Below are 2718 nucleotides of genomic sequence, written 5' to 3'. Positions count from 1 at the left end.
GTACTAGGTAAACAAGTGACTGTTCTGAAATTTTTTCTTCAAAATTTCAACAATGGTTCACACTAACACTTTATGATATTTCTATTTCACACTCTACGCCATTAACAAATGTCCACATCAACTAAAACATTCAAACCAAAATGCTTATATAATACAATAATCATTACTAACTCACAAACACTACATTTAAAGCTAAATAATTTATATAATACTATAAAGTCAGCTACTGCAACATGGCCAACAAATATACTTCTCAATTTTAATGATAAATCATTCAAATTATATAAACCATCCAACAAACTATCTAGGTTTAATTAAAAAACATCCATAAATCCATACATCTTAATCTTTCAACTGCTACAACACTATCAAGGTAATACATAAAAGCACAAACCCTTAATTCAAACAAAAAACAAAATAACTACACAATGTTATCTTCATCAACCATCACAGCTTGCTAAATCAACGAATTCCTGAAGTTGCAGCACTATGCTCCACTGAAACCATAATATCTTCCACTGGTGGGTATTGGATGACAAAGTGGAGTTTATCACCTTCCTTCAAGTCTGCTGCCCTTACATAGTCAAACCACTCTCCGCACAAATACTTCGCCTTTTTCTTCGGCCTCTTCTTCACATCACAGTAATACGGGTACCCGTTGTCCACGTCATATAGAACTGTCTTCGAAATTCTACCACGAAGGCAGTTGTTTATTACATGTACTGGAAATTATTGGACACATTAACACACAATATCAGTTACATCTAAATGTTAACAACTTTTAATAATAAAACATGTCGACTTAAAACTATTCTTACCGAAATGTTCGACCGCATCTTTTTTGCATCAGTTACTTCATGCATCCATTACTCTTCGTGTTGTTCTTCATAAATAGGATTGTATAGCCTGCAGATGAACAACAAACTTAGAACACAATGTCAAAATAACAAACTCTAAATTCAAATCATTGTGCTATATTCACTTTGAATTCACAACACCTTTACCTTTCGCTATCAGAAGAAATCGTTATGTATTCCTTCACATCATCACATTCTGCAACAACCGCAGAAGATGATCCTACATACTTATCCTTCCCTTTGTCTCACCTTCCACCGTTATTCTTGTCCTTCAATATATCTCCAGCTTCATTATTCCCCTCCAACATATCTACCCCGTCAACAACTTTTTTCTTCCATTTATCCACGCCCGACGTCTCTCTCAATGCTTCACTTCTATTCTCATGCACTGCAAAATCTTTTAAACCAACCAACCCGTTCTCCCCCCATTATTCCTTCAAAACAAAAATATACACACGAATCATTTAGGTAACTCATGAATTTTAAGATTGTCAGAAACCCTTCATGTAACACATTCAAATATTTCTTATTAATATCCATTTACAAATCCCACAACCCAGAATCAATATTCACTTATATTACTTTACAAACATCACAGCCCACGATCAACATTCAAATAACAAATTGAAATATAGGTTATTAACATATAAATTCCATAACTGTGTTTAACCCTTCATGTAAAAGTTCATAATTTCCACCAAAAACACACTAACTTATGTACAACTATGTATTCTAAACAAAAAAAATGACTACTATCACCTAAATTAAACATCAAGCTGTTAACATTCATATATCAATATCTACTATCATAACATGCAAAATGAATTTTAATCATAGTATTACCCTTTCCTTTCGACCTCGATTGCAGAGTAATGGATCTCCAAATATAATCTTTCAACAGAAGAAGATTTTCTTTTCACTCCACCTTCACCACATGAGACTGCATGTTTCAGTTCATTATTTTCATCGATTTCGCAACCCCTACAACCATCTACAACATAACTTTACCTATCATAATGTTTCTTCCATTACTTGCAAACAAAATCCCTCTCAGATGACGCACTCAGAATCTTCTCAATGGCAAATCGTTTCCAAGGTGTTTGCAACGACAACCAATAAGGTGATCTGCAAAGACGACAACAAAACAGATTATAAGTAGTCAACATTAAACTTCCAGCATATTAACAAACATCAACTACAACACATGCACAAACCTCATGCGAAGAACATACTGACTTTGCCTTGACATCTTACTGTTGGAAACTTTTGGGAAACCACACTGCTGTCTATTACACGGACGTTTTGGAACACGTTCAAACTTTATGAAGCAACCAACGTTTCACGTTTCTATTTCATCACTTTATACCATTATGTTATATTATTACATAATAATAATATTATTTGTTTTGGGCATATTAATCCTACTCTATTAACTCAAATAAAAATATTAGGTTACCAACTTTTTATCCATATGAAGGTTACCAACTTAGGCCCAAACTATTCAAAATGAATTTATGTTTTTCACTCATCTTTTATTATTATATTAATCTCTTCTCTAAAATGTAATCTTTTACCATCACCTTTTATTTCCCTCAATCCAAATGTGCAAAAACGACGGGTACCCGTGCGTTCGGACGGGTATCACACTAGTAGTTTATTTAAATATTAACTTTTTAAAACAGTAGTAGAAATATTTATTTAGTAAAAGTGGCGGATCCAGACATTTTATGTAATGGGGACATAACATAATTGAGTAAAATAGTTTTTAACACAAATAAGATTTTAAAATATTATAATTAAAAATAAAAATTCAATAACCGTTATTTAATTAAAATACGAATTCTTCTCAAATTTTATACCA

Source organism: Vicia villosa, linkage group LG7, assembly GCF_029867415.1.
Source record: "Vicia villosa cultivar HV-30 ecotype Madison, WI linkage group LG7, Vvil1.0, whole genome shotgun sequence".
In the NCBI taxonomy this organism is placed as follows: Eukaryota; Viridiplantae; Streptophyta; class Magnoliopsida; order Fabales; family Fabaceae; genus Vicia; species Vicia villosa.
This window is presented reverse-complemented; position numbering follows the sequence as displayed.